This window comes from Pleurodeles waltl, chromosome 8, assembly GCF_031143425.1.
Source record: "Pleurodeles waltl isolate 20211129_DDA chromosome 8, aPleWal1.hap1.20221129, whole genome shotgun sequence".
NCBI lineage: Eukaryota > Metazoa > Chordata > Amphibia > Caudata > Salamandridae > Pleurodeles > Pleurodeles waltl.
This window is the reverse complement of record NC_090447.1, coordinates 419,174,682-419,197,710: the sequence shown is the minus strand read 5'-3', so window position 1 is coordinate 419,197,710 and position 23,029 is coordinate 419,174,682. Positions and strand designations below refer to the sequence as shown.

The following is a 23,029-nucleotide window of genomic DNA, read 5'->3' as shown; positions in this document are numbered from 1 at the left end:
TGTCTCATGCTTTGATTCTTATTTTATATGATGCAATTAAAAGCCAAGTATTACCTATTGCTGGTAGAGTTCGTATGAGTTGTAGTGTTGGGAGTCAGCATCAAATGAGAGTGGAAAATCCTATATGCTTGTGGAAAATCCTATATGCTTGTGCTTTGAATTTAATAAATTAATCCATGGATACATATGAATAGTTTATTGTTGTAAGATGTTACAGCTTCCTAATGTACTTATAAAAGCCTTTCTTTTACTATTATTGGTATTCATTCTGGTGGGTTTGTGCATATGTCTCTGTTTACCTCAGCAGCCCACTACACAATTGTCTGTGGCTTTCCCCTTTATTGTGCTCTGTTGATATAAATTAACTGGAGCAGGATCTAAGGCTAAGGCATCCTAAGCACTTTCTACGTAGATAGCTATGCCCAGGGATATTTTAATAGATAATTCCACCTACAGATTCCTCATCATTTCAATACCTGACTGTATCCTGAACTTTTTGATAGCTGTTCATTCTGAAAGGGAGCAGTGACTCCACATCAGTGCACAAAACTATGCCATTGTGACACTACCAAAGCCATAATGTGCCCACCCTGGCACCCTGACGTCAATTTGCTTGCTTCTCTACATTTGATGCTGATCTAAACCTCACTCTTCAGTATTCCTGTCAGTATTTCTTCAAAAAAAAAAAAAAAAAATTCAGCACAGTATTTTCTGCCTCGGCAATCAAGGCTCAAGCCTTGCAGAGACCAGGAGGGTTAGATGTCTATCACTGATCCACCCAACAGCATCCTTTGGTGCCTTGGTTCAGACAAGAGCAAAAAACATAATTGATGGGCAGAATGCGGAACCATTCAAACATTCACCCCTAGTCACAGATCTGGGTTTAATCCATCAATTCTTTTGCTCACCATGTCACCCCAGTTTAGATCCAGCCATATGCAAATCAGTCTTGACCCTGTTCCCCATAGGAACAGTCCAGCCTGAACTGCCAGACCAGGTCCTCCCTGGACTGGAAACAAGCATCTTGGGAGCAGTTTTAGGGTATCACCCTTCATCAGCCAGGCTAGCTTGAACATGGTGACATAGTGAGCCCGGGACCCACGACTCGGCATACCTGGTGCACTTATGGTGACAAAAGCAAACAAATATAAATGATGGACGGAATGCGGAACCAGTTAAACATTCACCCCCAGTTACAGATCTGGGTTTAATCCATCAATTCTTTTGCTAACCATGCCACCCCAGTTTGGACCCAGCCATATGCAAATCAGTCTTGACCCTATTCCCCATGGGAACAGTCCAGCCTGAACTGCCAGACCAGGTCCTCCCAGGACCGGAAACAACGCCAGGCTAGCTTGAATCCAGTGGCATAGTGACCTGACCCTGGGGACCCATGTCAGATGGATTAAACTCAGATATGTGACTGGGGTGAATGTTTGATTTGTTCTGCATTCTGTCCATCATTAGTTGTTTTTGCATTTGTCACCCAAAGTGAGAAGAGTATGCCCAGACGTGGGCCCCGTGCTTGCTATTCTACCAGATTCAAGCTAGCCTGGGTGATGAAGGGTGATACCCTGAAACCTGACCCAGGATGCTTGTTTCTGGTCCATGGAGGAACTGGCCTGGCAGTTCGGGCTGGACTGTTCCCATGGGGAATAGGGTAAAGACTGATTTGCATATGGCCGGCTGGGTCCAAACTGGAATGGCATGGCAAGCAAAATAAACTGATGGATTAAACCCATATCTGTGACGAGGGTGAATGTTTGATTTGTTCTGCATTCCGTCCGTCATTAGTTGTGTTTGCATTGGTTTAGAAAAGGACTCAATGTCATATGAATCTTGCCAGACTATGCACGCTGAGGCCATTAAAGGGGGAAAGGCAAATTTCTTTATGGACTTGGCTAGAGATGGTCACTGGGGCAAGAGAACGCCCTGGCCTTGCTCTAGAGTGTTGGGGTCCCTGCCATCGAAGTTGTCACATGGTGGGAGGAGACATAAGCATAAGAAGACATGGTGTCAGAGACAAACACAAGAAAAGTAATTCCTCTAGATGCTGTTCAATCCCCAAAGTTAGCTTCCACCAAGCTGGAGTTGGTGGGATTGTAGGAAGCTGGCTCTGTGTACAGTATACCAAAATGAGATAGATTGTGCACAGAGTCCAGGGGTTCCCCAGAGGCCTAAAAGAGGCTAAAGTAGATAATACTAATGCTCTATTTTGTGATAGTGTTGTCGAGCTGTTAGGCTTATCAGTGGGTAGAGCAAAGCATTTGTTGTACACATACAGTCAAGAAATGAGGCACACAGTCAATTACGAACTCCAGGTCAATTGTTTTATATAGCTAAAATATATATTGTTACTTTATCACTAGAACCAGAAGGTCTTTGTTGCAGATAAGTACAGTTGTCAATAGGTATCAAATGTCCTTTGTTTGATTTTTGCAGGTAAATCAGTTTACAAGTAACACTTTCCTATCTCAAAAATTGACACAGAGCAGTTTTTCATAGAAGTCAATAGAGTCTTATGGGGGTAAAAGTTTTAGAACAGTTAACAGGTAAGTACACAACTTAAGATTCCAGCCTTCAGGGTTTAGGATGTCCACAGGTCAAAGTTTAGGCTGACCCTAAAAGTGCACCACCAGCGACATGCGGCCAGCTGGGTGAAGAGATCAAATTTGTCGTTGGGTTTACATTGGAACCCCATGAGGACTGGGGGAGCTTGGTAGAAAGCAGATTGCAGGGTAGTACCCACGGTTCCAGGACACAGGCCTTGAGGGTTTAGGTCAGCACCGGGTTGGTGGGTGGATGGGGCCACAGGTCTACACCAAACACACACCCTCAGCAGCTCATGGGCAGCAGGGTGCAAACACAGAGCTGGGTGCCAAATACTTTTCAATAGGGAGACCCTGGGGTCACATAAGATGCTGCAGGCTGAGTCCAGAGTGTAAGGCTGGATAGGTAGGGGAGGCACCCGCTGGACTGTCAGTCCGATTCCCCAAGACCAGAGGGCTGCGGGTGCAGGGGGTTTCCTTGGGCGTGAGGTGTCTTTGTCGAATCCAGTCAGGGGGGGTCCTCTGGATTCAGGCTGCAGGCGTTGTTGTGTTGGCCAGGAGGGGTCAACCCAGGGTGGACTCGAGGTCGGAATTGCCTGGAGACCTTTTCTGGACCAGTGGGCCACCAGGACTCGGGCCGTAGGTGTCTGGTGCTGAGGGGGAAGGGTTCTCGTATCCTAGAGATTTCTTCTGGACAGGGCTGCTGTCCTCAGGAGTTCTTGGTCCTCTGCTGGGCAGGTAGTCTTGTGGGGGTTTGTATAGGTCGCTGATCCTGCAGGATACATCACCTTCTTGGAGAAGGGTTTTTTGAAGTGCAGACAGGCTGGTAGGGCTGGGGCCAAGTCAGTTGTCTTCTGGAATCTTCACTGCTTGGGTCTGCTTGGCAGTTCTTCTTCTTTCTTCTTGATCTCACCAGGAATCTGGTGAGTAAGGTTTAGGGGTACCCCTGAATACTAGATTTAGGGGCGTTACAGGGGTCAGAGGGCAAAAGCCAATAGCTGCTGTTCCTTAGGGTGGCTACACCCTTACTGTGCCCACTCCCTTTGCGGAGGGGGCACATTTCTATCCCTATTGGTTTCTCTCCTCCAAACCAAGATGGAGGTGGTTACTTCAGCTCTGGGCACCTTAGGGATTGGTCCCAGCTGGAGTGTTCACTCCTCCTTGTTTAAACTAATTTTGCCACCGGACCTGCTGCCAAAAGTGGGGCTTGGTGGGGTGGGGGGGGGGGGTGGGGGAGCATCTCCGGTACCTGGAGTGCCCTGGGGCACTGTAACAGGAGGCCTGAGCCTTTGAGGCTTGACACCAAGTGTTATAATTCCTGCAAGGGGGAAGGTGTGAAGCACCTCCACCAAGAGAATGCTTTGTTTCTGGCCCCAGAGAGCACAAAGGCTCTCACCCCATGTGGTCAGACACTTGTCTGTTAGTGGCAGTCTGGCACAGATTGGTCAGTGGTGCACTAAAAGGTTGGGTAAAATACAGTGAGAATCTCTAAGATGCCCTCTGTGTGCATTGTACAATAAATCCAACATTTCCATCAGTGGGCATCAGTGTGAGCTTATTGTGCTGAGAGGTTTGATACCAAACTTCCCAGCCTTCAGTGAAGCCATCATGGAGCTGTGGAGTTTGTAATGACAAATTCCCAGCTCATGTACTTAATATGGCCACACTGCACTTACAATGTCTAAGAATGGGCTTAGACACTGTAGGGGCATATTGCTCATGCAGCTGTGCCCTCACCTGTGATATAGTGCACCTAGCCTTAGGGCTGTTAGGCCTGTTAGAAGGGTGACTTACCAGTGCCACAGGCAGTGGTTTGTGTGCATGGTACCCTGGAAGGGGTGCCATGTCGACTTTGCCTTTTTCTCCCCACCAGAACACAAAATCTGCAATGGCAACGTGCATGTGCTTGCTGAGGGGTCCCTTAGGGTGGCACAATACATGCTGCAGCCCTTAAAGACCCTCCCTGGTCACAGAGCCCTTGGTACCACTGGTACCTTTTACAAGGGACTTAGCTGTGGGCCACGGGTGTGCCAATTGTGGAAATAATGGTGCAGTTTAGGGAAAGAACACTGGTGCTGGGGCCTGGTTAGCAGGATCCCAGCACACACTTAGTCAAGTTAGCATCAATATCAGGCAAAAAGTGGGGAGGGGAGTGGGTAACCATGCCAAGAGGGGCACTTTACTACACAACCCCCTTCTAAACGAAAGAGGATGAGACTAACCTTTCCTAAGAGAGTCGTAATTGCCTAAGTGGAAAAACCTGGAAAGTCCATCCACATTGAATGGGCAGTCCCTAGTCCATGCTCCACTGAAAAGTCAATTTCCTGTAGGGAGAAGGACCACCTCAAAAGTTTAGGGTTCTCACCTTTCATTTGCATTAGCCATCTGAGAGGTCTGTGGTCAGTTTGAACAGTGAAGAGAGTACTATACAAGTATGGTCTCAACTTCTTCAGGGACCAAACCACAACAAAGGCCTCCCTCTTAATGCCCCCCCTTCGCTGTTGCCTGGAGAGTAGCCTGCTAATAAAAGCAACAGGTATGTCATGGCCATCATCACTGGTCTTAGACAGGACTTCTCCTATCCTATGTTCAGAGGCATCTGTCTGCACAATGAACTGCTTAGAATAATCTGGAGCTTTGAGAACTGGTGCTGAGCACATTGCCTTCTTCAGGGTGTCAAAGGCCTTTTGACAGCTTACAATCCAGTTGACTTTCTTGAGCATCTTCTTAGACGTCGGTTCTGTGAGGGGGGTCACAATGGATCCATACCATTCATACCCTTCTTAAACCTTCTATAGTAACCAGTCAAGCCAAGGAATGCCCTAACTTTAACCTGGGTTTTGGGAGCTTCCCATTCCAGAATTGTCTGTATCTTGGGCTGTAAAGTTTGCACTTGGCCTGGTGTGGCTGAAGTATACAACAGTGCCCTGCTCTATCTGGTATTTTGATGCCTTGTTAGTGAGGCTTGCAGATTGCACGGCTTGCAAAACCTTTGTCAGGTAGACCACGAGATCATTCCCTGACTAGCTAATGACAGCAATATAATCTAGATATGCTGCACTGAAGGACTCCAAGGTAGCAAGGACTTGAGTCACCAACCTTTGGAAGGTGGCTGGGGCAATCTTTAAACCATAGGGCATAAGAATTAACTGATAATGTCCATCAGGTGTAGAGAATGCAGTCTTTTCCTTTTTTCATGGTGCTATGTGAATTTGCCAGTACCCTGCAGTCAAGTCAAAGGTACTGAGAAACTTTGCTCATCAGCCCTTGGAATAGGGTGAGTGTAGGGAAGTACCCTCTTTTTGGCATGGTTACCCCCACTTTTTGCCTGCTGTCAGTGTGTTTTGACTGTGTTCACTGGGATCCTACTAACCAGTACCCCAGTGACTGTGCTCTCTCCATCTAAATTTGGTTGTTCCTGACTTAGTACACCCCCAAATTGTTGGGACTTCTTCCAAGGGCTCTTCGGGCTCTGTGTACCTCTGGCCTCCACCACTCTTTCCTGCAAAGCACAGTCTCCCGCCTGCTCCTCCAGCGACATGGGACTCCTCTTCAGGCGTGCTGAGTGGGCCCCACTGCCACTCCTGTGCCTGCTGTCTGAGTTCCCTGTGGGGGCTGCTTTCTCATCTTCTGACTCGCCCCACTGCTGAGGGTCATCTCGGACTCCCCTCCTTGGTTGAGTCCATGTTGAGCTTCTTGTGGTTTTCCACACTACTGATAGACTGCAACACATCTCCCAACGTGGGCATCGTCTGCACCACTTTTAGAACTCTTTTGCTGCTTCTTTGCTAGATAGCGTACTCCTTGTCTTCACCGTCGACTAGTTCTACATCTCCTGAAGGGTAGGTAGTGGTTCCTGCCCCAACCGGACACTCCAACTCGAACTGGACTTGGTCCCCTTCATTTGCACGTCCTCTTCTGTCAGAATCAACTGTTGGTTTCTTGCAGTCCTGCCTGGGTCTTGCACAGCCCTTTTTCAAAGTTTACCTGTGGGTTTGGGGGAAAAAACAGGTACTTACCTCTTCTCACCTGGTCGCCGGGTGGGGGGCGAGGGGTGTCACCCTGGTATTTACCTTTTGGGGTTCCTAGTTTCTCCAGCTCACCTCTACAGATTCCACTTCCTTGGGTCGGGGGACTGACTTATTTTTCACTTACTTAGTATATGGTTTAGCCTCTCCCTAGGGTATCCATTATGTTCGGTTATTTCAATGTTTTCTTTTGTTTTCTATGAGAACTCCTGACTTCTAATGTGTATATATTAGTGTGTTTACTCACCTTCCAGTAGAGCTTTGCCTCTATAGTATTTTTAGCATTGGTGTTACCATATTAAAGTACCACTACTTTTATAACACTGTGTGGTGCTTTCATGTGTCTAAGTGCTGTGTGACTGTTGTGGTATTGCATAAGCTTTGTATGTCTTCTAGATAGGTCTTGGCTACTCATCCACAGCTACCCCAAGAGAGCCCCGGCTTCTTAGACACTGTCTACACCTCATTAATAGGGGATACCTGGACCTGCATAAGGTGATATCACCATAGCTGCTCACCACATATCAGGCCAACTTCCTACATTGAGCATCTATCTTGGTGACAAAGTTGAGACCTCTGTAGTCCACACAGACCTTCATTTTTTTTTCCTTCCACCCTTGGGAATGAGGTTTGGGGACTACGACCACTGGGCTATCCCAGGGACTGTCTGAGGGTTCAATAACCCCTAAATCCAGCATCTTGTTGCGTTCAACTTTGATGATCTCCCTGAATTGGTCAGACTGCCGATAGATCTTGGATTTGATAGAAAAGCTGTCTTTAGTGTGCACATCATGGGTACACCAGTGTGTCTGCCAAGGGGTGAAGGAGATGAGCTCTTTATACTGCTGCAAGACTTGCCTGCAGTTAGACTGCTGTTGGGCAGTGAGGGTGTCTAAGTAGACAACTCCATCAACTGACCCTTCTTTAGGGTTGTGAGAGAGGAGGTCAGGGAGAGATTCACTTTCTGCTTCCTGTTGCTCCCCAGTATCCATCAACATGGTTACATCAGCCCTCTCACAGAAAAGGTTGAGGTGGTTCACATGAATCACCCTTTTGGTTGTCCTGCTAGTGCCCAGGTTTACCTAGAAGGTGACCTCACTTTTCCTCTCTAGGATAGGGTAAGGGCCTCTTCACTTGTTCTGAAGTGCCCTAGGAGCCGCATAACCCTTCTGCCCTGGTGTAAACTCCACCAGTGCAATCTTTTGGTCATACCACTGCTTCTGGAGCTGATGGCTGGCCTCAAGGATTTTGGATGCTTTTTCCATGTACTCTGCCATCCTAGAGCGGAGGCCAAGCACACAGTCCACCACACTTTGCTTAGGCTCGTGGATAGGTCTCTCCTAACCCTCCTTCACAAGTGCAAGTGGTCCCCTGATAGGGTGGCCAAACAGAAGTTCAAAGGGGGAAAACCCTACTCCCTTCTGAGGCACCTCTCTGTAGGCAAAAAGCAAGCATGGCAGGAGGACATCCCCTATCCTTTTGAGTTTTTTAGGGAGCCCCATGATCATGCCTTTCAATGTCTTGTTGAACCTTTCATCAAGTCTATCGGTTTGTGGATGGTATGGTGAACTTGTAAGTCACCCCTTACTCATTCCACATGTGTTTTAGGTAAGTTGACATGAAATTGGCACCTCTGTCAGAAACCACCTCCTTAGGAAAACCCTGATCTGGTAAAGATACCAATGAGGTCTTTGGCTACTGCAGGAGCTGTAGTAGACCTAAGGGGAATTGCTTTGTGATGCCTAGTAGGATGATCCACTAGTACAAGTGTATATTGGTTTTCGGAGGCTGTGGGTGGTTGAAGTGGCCCCACTATTTCCACACCAACTCTTTCAAAGGGAACCCCACCACTAGTAATGGAATTAGGGGTGATTTGGGTGGCCACCTGCCTTTCCAATGGCTTTGCCGGTGACACAAGAGCTGCAAAACTCCCTCACCTTTTGAGACATGTTGGGCCTGTAGTAAAGGCTGACAGGCCTATTCCAAGTTTTAGTTTGGCCCACATGCACTGCAAGGGGAATATCATGTGCTAAAGTGAGGGTGCATTCCCTAAACTGCTGAGGCACTACCACTTTCCTGATTGCACCAACTTTGGGGTCTGACTTCAGTGTATAGGAGTATCTCCTTCCAAAAGACCATGTGGGAGCCACTGACCGCTCCCTTCTCCTGTGCAGCTACTTGTTGCCTCAGGCCTTCAAGAGTGGGACAGGTTCTCCATACCTGGCAAAGCTGGTCCCTAGAGGGTCGCACTGCACCCAAAATCTCTCCCTGGTAAGGATTAAGTTCCATAGGCTCAGTTCCCTCAGTGTATGTTAACACTTCTTTCAGAGAAGAGGAGTCTTGTGCTTTTTGCTGTACATAGGCAGGACCCCCAGTGTTCCTGCACTTTCGCTTGGAAGGTTAGGCCATTATTCCAGGCTTCAACACTTCTTTTTCACCATGTGCTCGGCTTTGTGCTCTAGTTTTCACACACACCATCTCAGGGATTCCCAGAATGGCTGTGTGGGTTCTACCTCAGCCCAAGCTGAGGACTGCAGGTCATTCCCTGACAGACATTCAACATGGATTGCAGAAGAGACCCTACCTGTTTATGACAGTAACCCCTCTTTATTCTGTGGTCACCATAGCCATGTGATGGACCTTAGTCACACTGTCAGCATTGGTGACTGGATAAGTTTTTCTGCCAGATACTGTCCTGGGGGAAAATAGTTTTTCTGTCACCATGGTGACACTGGACCTGTATTCCTCAGGGCTTCTACCTTAGTCCCATTAATCAAGGGATGCTCTCTGAATTTGTTCATATTAGGGGGCCAGACAGCAAGAATGGCAACATCTACCTCACCCTCAGAAACTAAAGTAGCTTCAGTGTGAACCCTGATTTGATCTGGGCACACTGTTGATCTCACCTGAAGACTGGCTATACCAATATTAGGTGGTCCAGTGCTAAGGGGATTCTTTTTGGGACAGGCCATGTCTCCAGTTGGGTGTTCATGATGTTTAGAGTTGAAACACTTTGCCTTCGGGCCTAGAGCAAACGTGCCCTAGTTGCAGTTAACCCCCTACTGTTTGCCTGATATCTGATGCTATCTTGACTAAGTGTGTTCTTGGATCCTGATCCCCAGGCCCCAGCACCAGTGTTCTTTCCCTAAAGCTTTACAGTTGTTTCCACAATTGGCACACCTCTGCCACACAGATAAGTTCTTTGTAAAAGATACCAATTGTACCAAGGGCCCTGTGGCCGGGGAGAGTCCATAAGGGCTGCAGCATGTGTTGTGCCACCCTAAGGGACCCCTCACCAAACACATGCACATTGCCATTTCAAATTGTGTGTGGTGGTGGGGAGAAAAAGGCAAAGTCGACATGGCATCCCTCACAGGGTGTCATGCCCACAAAACACTGCCTGTGGCATAGGTAAGTCATCCCTCCAGCAAGCCTTACAGCCCTAAGGCAGGGTGCACTATATCATAGGTGAGGGCATAACTGCATGAGCAATATGCCCCTACAGTGTGTAAGTCCACACATTATAAGTGCAGTGTGGCCATATTAGGTACATAGGCTGGGGGTTTGTCATTACGAACTCCACAGCTCCATGATGGGTTCGCTGGTGTCTCTTGAGGAAATCTTACTTGGTCAGAATTACCGATTCACCAATGCTGATGACATCACAAAGTACCACCTTATGGCAGTTGTTAACCTTAGCTGGGGAGGGGGTTAAGTGGCCCTAAAAGAGTTGTAGTGCCCTCTTCTATTCCTATAGACTGTCTACTGGGCAATGATTTGGGGACTTCAGCCTGGGCTGAAGTGGAGTTACAGACCCATTCAACAATGCTGGGAATCCCTGCCAATGTCTCTGTGACAACTGGAGCACAGGACAGGAAACAGGCAGGATCATGGCAATGGAGCCTTAAAGTATGGACCGGTCAGCTCCCAAGAAGAGAGGTAGGAAGGGTAAAAAAGTACCTGCTGTCCAGGACTCATGTGAGTAACAGTCTTCTCTGGGAGATAATACAGCAGAGCTATTGGGTGCAGGGGAACCCTCCAGGGAAGAATTGAGTTTTGAGCAGAAATCCTGCCCCTCTTTTGAATGCCTCGGGCTGCAAGCTGCTGCCGAAGAGGCAGGGGATGTCAGTGGGAGCCAAAGGGTCTGTTAGGAAAATGGGATTCTATACTCTGAGAATAGAGACCCCAAGCTTGGTGCCACCAGAAGGCTGATCACACCTCAGAGCTTTAGGGAGTTCTTATTGACATAGGCACCTGACATTCCCTTTGCAGGACATCTTGGGCAAAGCAAGACTTGGGACAAACTTGTCCCACACTTTCAGTGGCCTCATATGTCTGAAGACACCAAGGAGTTTTGTCTCTCCTGTGTCACCTGCCAGGCCAGTGGTATGACAGGTGGCACTACAAAGGCCTCCTTAATTCCACGTCCAGTGCTTGGGATGCCCTTTGAGACGGTACGAATCGACATTATTGGTCCCCTTGACCCTCCTACAGCATCTGGGAGCAGATTTATTCTGTGGGTGGTGGTGGACCATGCTACCGAATACCAAGAGGTCATTCCCCTTAGGTCCACTACAGCTCTTGCAGTGGCCAAGTCCCTCCTGAGGATCTTTTCCGAGGTGGGATTTCCTAAGGAGGTTGTATCTGATAGAGGTGCAAATGTCATGTATGGATACATCAGAGCAATGTAGAAGGAATGTGGTGTAACCTGTAAATTCACCACTCCTCATCATCCAGGGGGAAATGGGTTAGTTGAGAGATTCAACAAAACCCTAAAAGGTATGATTATGGGACTCTCAGACAAACTGAAAAGATGGAATGTCCTATTACCTTGATACAAGACCATTTGGAATCATGTTGCCTCTGTGTGAAATTAATAATGATGTAATTACCACTGATTACTGAATAAAAACTTGAGTCCTGTCGATTGATTTTCTGCATGGCTGTGCGGCTTTGGGTGGATGCATGATGACCCACCAGGCACTTTCAAATGTCCTATTACTTTGCCTTCTTTTTGTCTACAGAGAGGTTCCACGGAAGGGAGTAGGTTACAGTCCATTTGAGCTTCTGTTTGGACATCTAGTTAGGGTTTCTCTTGCTCTTGTTAAGGAGGGTTGGGAACAGTCTCTCAAACCCCCTACACAGGACATAGTTGACTATGTACTAGGCCTGCTCTCTCGCATGGCAGAGTACATGAAGAAGGCTTCCCAAGACCGTGAGGCGAGCCAAGGGCTTCAAAAGCAGTGGCATGACCAAAAGGCTGTACTGACTGTTTACCAGCCAGTACAGAAAGTGTGGGTCTTAGAGCCTGTGGCCCCAAGAACGCTCCAGGACAAGTGGAATTGCCCCCAAACAATAATAGAGCAGAAAGGTGAGGTCACATACTTATTTGACCTGGGCACTCCTAGAAGCCCCCACAGGGTACTTCATGTGAACCTCCTTAAACCTTACTATGACAGGGCGGACATGAGCTTGCTCATGGCCACTGATGATGGACAAGAACCAGAGAGTGACCCTCTCTCTGACCTGCTCTCCCACAACCCTGTTTATGGTTCAGTCGATGAGGTCATCTTTGCAGACTGCCTCTCTGAACAACAACAAGCTGACTGCAGACACGTTCTCAGCCAGTATTCTGAACTCTGCTCCCTGACCCCTAGTCAAACCACCTGGTGTGCCCATGATGTGGACACAGGTGATAGTCTGCCTGTGAAGAGTAAACTCTACAGGCAGCCTGACCATGTCAGAGATTTCATCAGGGCAGAAGTCCAAAAGATGCTGGATTTGGGGCCAAAACCTCACTCCCGGGGCAGAAAGAGAGAAAGTAGGTTTTGTGTAGACTGCAGAGCCCTCAATGCAGTCACTAAAACAAATACTCATCCAATTCCTAGGGTAGATGAGTTGATCAATACTTTGGCTTCAGCCAGGTACCTCAGTACTTTTGACCTGACAGCAGGCTATTGGCAGAACAGGCTAACTGATGCCGCCAAGCCTAAAACCATTTACTCCTGGTGGGCATTATTACTTCACAGTGATGCCCATTTTTCTGAAAAATGCACCTGCCACATTCCAGACGTTGGCGAATCAAGTTCTGACAGGCCTGGAAGACTTTAGTGCAGCATATCTAGATTATATTGCTGTCTTTAGCTCCACCTGGCAGGATCACCTGATCCACCTCAGGAACATACTTGTGGCCTTGAAAAAGGCAGGCCTCACTGTTAAGGCTACAAATGCCAGATAGGGCATAGTAAAGTGGTTCACTCGGGCCACCTGGCAGATGGATGCCAAGTTCAACCCCTACTTAGCAAAATCCAAACCATCATGGGTTGGGTTGCTCCAACTAACCAGACCCAGGTCAGTGTGTTTCTGGACCTGACTGGTTACTAGAAAAGTTTTGAAAAAGGGTATGGCTCCATTGTGTAGCCCCCTTGAATGATCTCACACCTAAAAAGTTGCCTAAAAAGGTACCGTGGACAGTTAATTGTGTAGAGGCAGTTACTGCCCTGAAAAGGACATGTGCTCAGCTCCAATCCTCAAAAGCCCAGACTATTCCAAATAATTAATTGTCTAGGCTGATGCTTCTGAAATAGGAATAGAAGCCGTGCTATTACAACTTAATGAAGTGGGCCTGGATCAACCTGTGGCTTTTATCAGCAGAAGGTTGACCCCCAGAGGAGAGTGTTGGTCAGCCGTTGAAAGGGAGGACTTCGCTGTGTGTGCACAGTAATCAGGATGCAACCTGTTTCGTTAAGAGTACTGGAAATTCTAAGGCTACCTGAGGTACCTTGTCTTTTGCAAGAGGCAGCCCTTGCAGCTTGTCCAATAAACCACTCTGCCTTTTCATTTCTTCATGGGGTAAGGTGGTGGTGGAGGCCATGGTCATCATTAAAGGAAGTATGCCTTCTCATAACCCTCTGCCGCCACCACCAGACCATTTGGATTCCTCCTCCATTTTTTTGACGATGTCCATAAGAAGCAGGATCTGTTTCTGTATGCCCCTCTGGGGTGCACTTCCATTAGAACTGTGGGTCTTTGAGTTGTTCAGAATGGCTAACCTCTCCCATTTCTAACTCTTCATTCCTCATGCTTTAGCTTAGATTTTGTTAGATCATGCCATTCTCTCACAAGGAGTACAGGCACTGCTTGTATAGCATACTGCAGTATTTCATCCTATGTCAGACGAGTATGCCTAGATGTTGGTCTTGTGCACACTGTGTCACTGAAACCAAGCTATATCTGACTGATGAGCCCATAACAAGAGTGAAACCGGTCCTGTGTTGCTTGTGTTCCTGTTCAGGGAGGACCTGACTCAGCAGTTTGGGCTCATCTGTTCGCATTGGAGCAGCGTTAAGACTGATTTGCATATAGCTGGGTCCAAACTGAGGTGGCATGGTGTGCAAAAGAGCAACAAATTAGAATGTGACCCTGAATAGTTACTAGTGGCTGAGATTAATACAAACATCCCATGCATCACTTTTTGTATACTGTAGTGCCCAGGAAGGGTGGTGACCGATTCAAGCTCTTCAGCTTCTGAATGCCATCTGTAGAAAGGACAAATAAGAATTTTGACTCCGGCCCAGGACTTCTCTGCCATAGATCTGGGAGATTGGATGTTCATTGGACTGGCAGGACATGTACCTCCATGTGCCTGTCTGGCAGTCCCACTGGCGTTTCTTTGTTTTGTTGAGGGTTAGAATAATTCCAGTTCTCCCTCCTGCCCATCGGCCTCTTCTTCACTCCCTGAAAGCTCACAAAGGTGATGGCAGTGGTTGTGGCTCAATTTTTCAGTTTGAGTTCATATATTACCATACCTCGATGACTGTATGTTAAAGGTGGCCTTGCTACGGTCATTCGTGGACCACTTGCAAACATCATTTTCTGTCAGGTTCTCCATTAGTGATCCAAAATACTATCTTTAATCCGTGCCCCGGATTCTCTTTATAAAGACCCTTCTAACCCCTCTAGCTTTCAAAGACATTCCACCCCCGCATTAAGTCCGGGACTTTCAAGGTATAATTTTGTTGTTTCAGGCTCATTCCTGAGTTGTGGCCCGGATGTTTTTGAGGCTTCTTGAACTCCTATCTTTGTGCATCCTACTGGTGCCTTATGCTACTCTGTATATGTAGTCTCTGCAGTGAATACTTCTTATTCAATGTTTTCAGCACTGGGGATGTCTTTCAGTTGACATCTGTGTGACAGACAAGGCTGCCTAGGACCTTCAGTGGTAGATAAAGGATGCCAGCCTGATATGCAGCAGGATGGTCTCTGTGCCCCATTCAGACCTCACTGTGGTGACTGGTTCATGTTCGGCCTAGGGGACACCTTAGCAAGGTGGAGATCAGAGACCTCTGGTCTCGAGTGGAATAGAGGCACCCCATCAAATTCTTGGAGCTGCCTGCCATATGGCTGGCTATCAGTGCCTTCTTGCTTCCATCTGTGACAGCGCTCTTACGGTTCTGATGGGCCACATGACTGCCATGTAGTACTGCAGCAAGGAGGGCTGAATGTGATATTGTGTGCTGTGCCAGGAGGTGCTAAGACAGTGGCACTGGCAGGACCTTCAGGTAATTTTACTAACTGTCGTCCCTCTGGTAGTCTCTGGGCACACTAGGGGGGGGAGCTAAGCAAACGTCATCTAGCTGATTGTGTGTGGCATGTGCACTTGGAGGTTGTTTGATGTCTTTGACCTGTAGCTTCTACCTTGCATAGTGTTTTGCCACTGCTATAAAAATTCTGATTGTTACACGTTGTGTACCCTGGTCTCCCTTCTCAGGGCTCCCTGGGAGGCAGGATTTCCCTTCTGTGGAACTCAGATTTCCCCTTACGTTTTATTGCCTTTGCTCCACTAAATTCTAATGGAGACCAAGAGGTGTACCAGGCTTAGCTCATTCTAATAGGATGGGGCTGGCACAGGTAATTCTGGTACCCCGAAAAGGTGTGTTGGAGGACCGGCAGGGCAGGGCAGGGTTCTATAGCCTAACTTCCACAACATGCACCTCCATACATGGTGACTGAGTGGAACTAGCTGAGTGACTTTGACCTACATGTGGGAATTGTGGATGTGAATTTAGACACTCTGCAAACTCCACATTTGGTCTTTTCTAACCACTGGGCAACATTTTTGCCCTGGTGCAAGGACTATTGGATCAATTAGCTGCTGGCTAAGCTTTCTAATGTACTTCTATTTGTTTTGTCCTTGGCCTGGCCAGACTGTCTTGTAAGCATTGTAAAAGGTTAGTTGACAGCAGTTTTGACCTTCATGCGTTTGCCTAATCAGCCCTCTTTGTTCAAATCACTTGTTGGAGGAGGCTAGCTCAGTTTATGGTGTACACCTATCGTGTGGCACCCTATACGGAGTCCAAACAACTCTGTGATAGTGAGTAGGTGTCCAGGTAGCAAAAGCTCTCTAGGGGTAACCAAGGTGAGCAACCAGAGTTTATCCAGCAGGTAGGGTCATTATTCCTTATTGGGCTTGAAGGATTTCTTAATGTCCATAGCTCAGAATCACCACCTGTTGTGTTTGGTAACTATTCAAATGCTAAAGGGTTTTCAGTTAGATGTTTCCATCAATAGAACAAGTTACCTTCAGTAAAGTGTTTTCTGCTGGATTCTTTGTCTAACCACAAATTCCTCATCCACCCGTCCTCTGCCCCGTTCTGTGGCATGATCATCTGATAGAGACTTCTAATTGCACAATCCTTACCTCTGAATTTCCCCCCAGGCGCCAGTTTGGATCTGGAGAATTTTGTGAGCAGTACCTCTGCGCGCCGTCAAGTGATGTCGGCTCTACGCCCATCATCATCCGTGCCCGATATGTGGTTGGGGTTCCTATGTAGGCACCACCTCGGCACCCTGACATCAGTTCTTTTCTTTCCCTGCCAGAAAGCGCTGATCTGAAGAGAGCTACTCCTCAGTAATTTTTTGACTGGCTTTTTTCAACTTTTTGTCGAAGATATTTTTGAGTTTTCAAATCCTGGTGTGCCGAGGATCTCATTGAGGAAGTGCAGGTTCAGACCCTGCTGTTTTTGTCATTCCATGATGTCTGAGAGAGATCCTCATCTCTTGTGTCTTTGGTGCCTGGTGCGCGACCCCAACCTGAAGTCGTGCTTCGAGTGTTTGGCCATTCATCCAAAGGCTTTCAAGGACCTGTCCCTGAAATTGCGGTCGGATGCTCAAGTCCGCGCAAGTCGAGATTTCGGTCAAGAAAAAGGTCCTGAGATCAGTTACGGAGTCCTCCATCATCGCTGTCCCATTCCAAGTCCTTTGAACAATCGGATAATTCGAGGCACAAGAAAAAATCTAAGAAGTTAAAGCGTTCTTCGACTTTTCCTTGTTCGTCGGACGATTAGAGGAGGGAACAGCGGCGTTCTAGGCCTCGCTCTGCCGAGCCTGCGCCTGGGCCGCCTCCACACCTCCCTGAGTTTCTGGGAGCCGGAGTGACCTCTGCCCAACTTAGAGAGTTTTACAAGGCCATGTGCCTCATTTTTGGGCAGCCTGACACTGTTGGAGCATCTTTGGGCCCCGCAGAGTCTGAAGGGACCCCTTCAGGTTCTGCACCGGCTCCTCTGCTCCAATGGGCACCAAAGGATCCAGTCCTGGGTCAGGACCAACAGCGATTGTACCACTCTGACCTTCCCCGACGTCGATACTCAGAGCATGGTTAGCGCTTACAGGGGGGCGCAATCCCCATTGTAATCCATGACTCCAACAAAGAGCTGGATGTACGTCGTACGACAGCGATTCTGATGCCGGCAGGTGTCCTCCCTCCTACGTAAGATCCTGAGTCCCTTTTTTATGGGCTAGGTTACGGGAATGAATGGTAGAGGTTGCTGGACCCTTTAAAATACCAGCTCCAGGATGAACAACCTATGGACCGGTTTACAGAGTTGGGTGAAGCCAGTATACTAGATACGTCTCCAGATACTGGCATGCTTTCTCTCCCTTCCATGACTACAGAGGAGAGAGCTTCCTATTCTGTGGAGGCAAGGAGGGCAGCTGAGGTTCTGGAGCTCATGTTGCCTTCGGACGCCATCACGACAGATCTCAAGACAGAGGTGCTACAACCGGGAGCTACTACCTCAGAATTCATGCTCCCTTTTAATGAGGGCCTCATGGATGTCCTACTGGGTACCTGGTTCAAACCCAGCACAGGGTCTCCTGTGAACAGGACAGTTGCCCGCCTCCATCGCCCCGCTCCAGGGAACCCAAGTTTTCTGATGCAACACTCCACCCCTGAGAGCTGGGTTATCCAAGCCTCTACCTCCTAGGGTGTGTTCCCTTTCGCAATCCAAAAGGTTGGACACACTTGGGAAGAGGATGTTTTCTTCCACCTGCCTTGCTTTGTGGTCCGTGAACACCATATGGCTTTTGCACCTTTATTACCAGACGCTGTGGGACATGGTTGCACAAGTGCTGCCGTTGGTCCCAGAGGAGGTCTCGGATGTACTCTCTCATGCTGTTGCTGATGGGAGAAATGCAGCAAAGTTCCCAATCCATTGCAGGCCAGCCAGAGCAGTTTCCTCAACAGTGGCCTCGCAGCGTCATGCCTGGCTGAAAGCATCTTACTTTTCAGGGGATGTCCAAGCTACCTTAATGGACATGCTCTTTGATAGCACCCATCTCTTCAGAGACAAGGCAGACTCAATGCTCAAACATTTCAAGGATTCTTGAGCTATGGCCAGGTCCTTGGGTCTTGCTATGGCCCCTCATCTCTCTCAGTCTGCCTTTTCCTCCTTTTGTGGCTACAGAAGGGATCTCCAACTACATCCATTCCCAGCCAGCCACCATGCCTTGCATACTGCACAGCCTCTCTGTAGCCAAGGATGCGGGATCCACCATCCTTGTGGATTGGGTAACCAGCAATCTGGCTAGACCGCTGCACCCCTTTCTTCCGCAGCAGCCTCTAAGCCTTCCTAGTCGGACTCTCCCCCACCTAGGGCCAGTTGTAGGCAGGATTCGCCATCACTTGCTCCATTGGCAATCCATCACGTCAGACTGGTGGGTTTTGCAGATAATCCAAAGGGGCTACTCCCTCCCCTTTGAACCTAGCCCTCAATCAATGCCACCATCCTACAGTCGGATGATGGAGGATCACTTGGCTCTTCTCAGCGAGGAAGTTACAGCTCTCTTGGCAAAAGGAGCCATAGAGAGGGTTCCCGTGCCAGAAGTAGGTTGTGGTTTCTATTCTCACTAGTTTCTAGTACCCAAAAGGAACAAGGGCCTCCTCCCTATCCTAGACCTGTGTTTACTCAATCTCTTCCTCAAGAAGGAAAAGTTCAAGATACTCCCTCTTGCTTGGGTTTTATCTGCCCTGGACCAAGGAGACTGGATGGTAGCATTGGACTTGCAGAATGCTTTTTTTCACATCCCCTTCCTGCCAGCCTACAGACGTTACTTGCAGTTCACAACAGACCACAAGCACTTTCAGTTCACCGCGCTTCTCTTACCAGTACCCCATGGGTGTTCACCAAGGTGATGACATGGTCGCAGCTCATCAGCGCATATCGGGTTTCAGGCTTCCCCTATCTCGATGACTGGCTGTTGACGGTGGGCTCATACCACTTCTTCCCAGAGTTCCAAAAAGATCAAGAATGACTGGGCCCAGGTAATCCTTGTAGCTTTGGACTGGGGATGGGAGAGTCTGCTATCCCTAGCTGCTGAGCATGTCCCTCAATCCTTTGATCAAACTATCTCTTCTGGAGGATCTTCTGTTGTTACAGCTGCAGCAGATGATTCTGCGCCCGAACCTGTCCACTCTCCACCTTCTTGCATGGAGGTTGAGCGGCAATAGTTGACAGCTTTTGACCTTCATCCGAAGTCTGTAACTTAATCTTAGCAGCCAGGTGTCTCCACCAAAACAGTATACATCTGTTGCTGGAAGACATTTTTGGCATGGTGAACAGACAAGTCTATTGAGCCACCATTATTGCCCCTCTCTCTGAGGTCCTGTGTATCCTTTCTTTGGCCCAGCAGGGCCCTGCAATGGGCACTCTTAAAGGTTATTTGTCTGCTATACCTGCTTTTTTGAGGTTGCCTGATCAACCTTCTTTGTTTGTCCCCTATTGTAAATTGCTCCCTCAGATGTCTTACACATCTCTTTCCTCCATTCCCATTTATTATGTCCCAATGGGATTTGATGTTGGTTTTGACATTTCGAATATGCTCTCCTTTCAAGCTTCTCCACCATTGTCCTGTCAGGCTTCTCAGTTTGACAACAACCTTCCTTGTGGCCATTTCATCAGCCTGCAGGATGAGTGAACTGCAGGCATTGTCATCTAAGCTGGCCTACCTTTCCATCTATCCTGACAAAGTGGTGCTTCACACTAGGGCCTCCTTTCTGCCAATCGTGGTAACGCCCTTTCATGTAGGCCAATCCACCACCCTCCCTATTTTTTACGCATCCCTTTCTGAGGAAGAAGAAAGACTTCACCCTCTTGACCTAAAAAGAGCTTTGTTGTCTACCTTGTTTGTACAAAAGAGTTCCAGTGGATGATAAATTCTTTGCTGGTTATGTGGGTGCGAAGAAAGGTTGGTGTGACCGGGCCGCCCCGGGCAACAGCGGGGAACCGGCAGAAACGGAACCGCTACGGCCGCGTTCCCAGGTTCCCCTGGAAACGCGTCCGCAACGAGGCCAGCGTCCTGACGTTGCCTCGGCAACCTCCGGTGACGAGGAGGCTCCGGATTGGCCACCAGGCGGCCAAAAGACGGAAGCTCCGGTCGAGAGGGGGAGAGCCGGGAAGGGAGAGAGGAAGGAGAACGGCGGCGGCGGCGCGAACCGAAGGAGGAAGAGAGAGACGGCGACAAGGACATCGGAGGAGGACCCCAGTGGCCTGGAAGCGGCGGAACCCGAACCCAGAGGAACAGCGCCCGACCGGAAGCAGGGGAGACCAGCCCAGACCGACGAGAGGACCTCCACAGAGCCAGCCACGACCCTGGAGGGTCGTGGCTCTACAAGGTACGGTCCTTCTGGACAAACCGAGGGGCACAATAAAAGGGGAGAAACGCTGGGGAAGGGAGGAAGGCAGGGTGAGGGGAGGGAGGAGAGAAGGGCACTTTAGAGAGCACCGGGAGAGCACAAAAGGGTAAAGTACGGAATATACACAAGCCCTGAAGTCCTCACTGGCACCTATATCACACATAAAACCCCCCCCCCTCCTTAAACCTTTTCCCAGCAAAACATATAAGTAGAAGACGTGGTATAAGGCGTCCGTTCCACTCACCAGCGGTATGTGTTCCCTTTTTCTTATATGTCACATCCGGGACCTGACGAGGACGATCCGGTACGCCACCTAGAGAAAAGGAAGAAAAGGGACACAGATTAGAAGGAAGATATTCACCACTCCAGAGAAGAAACTGGCGCTAAACGTCGTACTGACTCTTCATCAGTTCTTATTTCAAATTACTAATAAATACTTACCTCAAAAACCCAAATTTACCTCTCCTGAGTGTCTATACTGTGGGGACTGTCTACAGTGGTGTCAGAAGTGGGATCTTGTTTCTAATCCCTCTCCATAAAACAGTCCAGACAGTATACACAATGAGTGAGAGTCCATCGTTAGAGACCGTGATTAAGCAACTAGCGGAAGGGCAAAGACACTTACAACTAGTATGGGAGGCCCAACAGAGAGAGGCCAAAGAAGACCGAGAAACCTTACAATCTGCGCTGAAGAGCCAGGCGACCATACTGGCGAACAACCAGTTAGTCCATGAAAGTGCGATGAAAAAACTAACGGAGACTATCGCCGCTAGTAAGGTACATCCGAATGTACCTAGTTCCGTATTACAGAAGTATCAGGAGGGAGAGGATCCGGAATCCTTTTTCACCAACTTTGAACGGGTAGCCTCCTCCGCCCTATGGCCAGAAGATAAATGGGGACAATATGTGGCCCCCCTGCTCACCGGTCTCTTACAATCAGCATATCAAGCCGCTAACCCAGGTGGTGTCAACCCCTATCAAGACATAAAAACAAGTATACTAGAAAGGGTGGGTCACGACACAGAATATTACAGGATGAGATTTCGTAAAGCCAAATGGGGCACCAACGAAGACCCTAGAACCTTTTATTTTCGTGTGAAGGATCTAGCATTAAAATGGTTAGGCCATATTGGAGATAGTCGGGAGGAAGTCATCAAAACCATTATACTGGAACAATATCTCGATGGTCTACATCCATCCACAAAACACTGGATAAGACAACACCCAAAAGTGGATACTGAGACGGCCATCGATCTGGCCTGTGCTTTTCATCGATCCACCGATGTCAGAAACTGTCCCACGCGAAGTATCATTAAACCAGTTCTACCGTCCCCAAAGACATTTGTAAAAAGTCCACCCAACTATCTAGTACCACGTAGGATTCCTGAAGGCCCGCCTACCATGGGACCCCAATGTTATAGTTGTGGTGAATGGGGACACATCGCACGTATGTGTCCCCAGAAACAAGAAATGGGAGAACCCATGGAGATAGGGATGACAAGGCGAAGGGTGTTATGTACTGGGAAGGGTGCCCTAAAATTTAAAATGATGATACAAGTGGACGGGAAAAGTGTATATGCCCTGGTTGACTCCGGCTGCAGCCAGTCAGTAATTAGGAAAGACTTGATAAATAATGATATAGAAGAGAAACAATGGGTATCTATATGTTGCATACACGGGGACAAGGCCCAGTATCCTATACAGGTACTCCAGATCAGGTGGGGACCCTATCAGGACTTCCTCCCAGTGGGGATAATGCCCCGGTTAATCGAGGAATGCATCATTGGGACAGACTACATCCACTTCCAAGAACTATTAGACTACGTCAGAGATAGCAAACAAACTAAGGATTGGTGGGGAGAGGCACCTTTTTCAGAGAGTGATATTGAGTGTCCGCTATATCGTAGAAAGTTGTCACGAAGAGAGAAACGACAGGGAAAAGGGGACTATCGGAAGACGAAAGGTGACAACACCTATGGAGAGATAGTGGCAGAAATTCATGAAGTTCCTAGTACTTTTTCCCAACAACAGAGAGAGGACCCCTCCCTTAACAATGCCTGGAGGTCGGCAGTAACAGAGGAGACAGAAGAGGTGGGTCCCTACTTTATAGTGCAAAAAAACTTATTATATCGGGTTACTACCACCCGACGGGGAGAACGTAAACGCCAACTTCTGGTACCTACCCACTATCGGGAACATGTTCTTACACTAGCTCATAATCACCCAGGGGGAGGACACTTTGGGAGAGAAAACACCGAGGAATATTTACTCAGAAGGTTTTATTGGCCTGGAGTGTACGCCCACATACGTAGGTATTGCGCCCAATGTCCCCGTTGTCAGTTAACCGAACCTAGTCGGCCTAGGAAGGCGCCTCTCCTACCCCTTCCCATCATCGATATCCCGTTCAAAAGAATAGGGATGGATCTAGTGGGACCTTTGATTCCTTCGTCAAAAGGACACACCTACATCTTAGTCATTGT

At 48.3% G+C, this 23,029-nt stretch overlaps 1 protein-coding gene across 4 annotated transcripts in view; it reads left to right on the top strand.

The window, feature by feature from the left end:
* Positions 1–23,029, top strand: part of HERC2 (HECT and RLD domain containing E3 ubiquitin protein ligase 2) — a 1,448,528-nt gene that overhangs the window by 522,935 nt on the left and 902,564 nt on the right. The window lies entirely within an intron of this gene.